Here is a 405-nt window from a genome sequence, read left to right as displayed (position 1 = left end):
ATTTGACTATTTGTCCAAGTTCTTCTATTAAACATTGCCGTTTTACATTAAAAAGGAAAAAAAACACTAAGATTTAAACATCTATCTTAAAATATAAAATATAGATATTAACTAAATATAAAGTATAAGAAAGAGAAATACTCAATATATAGAAAAATAAATATATAAATATATTTACAATAATAAGTAAATGCACAATTTTTAAAATATGGAAAGAGTACATTAAATATTAAACATCTATCTTAAAATGTAAAATATAGATATTAAGTAAATAGAAATTATAAGAAAAAAAATACACAACTTAAAAACGATGGAAAAAGTATATTAATATTTAAACATCTATCTTAAAATGTAAAATATAGATATTACGCAAATAGAAAGTATAAGAAAAGGAAATACACAATT

Source organism: Brassica oleracea, chromosome C7 (genome assembly GCF_000695525.1).
Source record: "Brassica oleracea var. oleracea cultivar TO1000 chromosome C7, BOL, whole genome shotgun sequence".
NCBI classification, from domain to species: Eukaryota; Viridiplantae; Streptophyta; class Magnoliopsida; order Brassicales; family Brassicaceae; genus Brassica; species Brassica oleracea.
The sequence above is the reverse complement of the archived record's forward strand: the minus strand, read 5'-3'. Positions refer to the sequence as shown.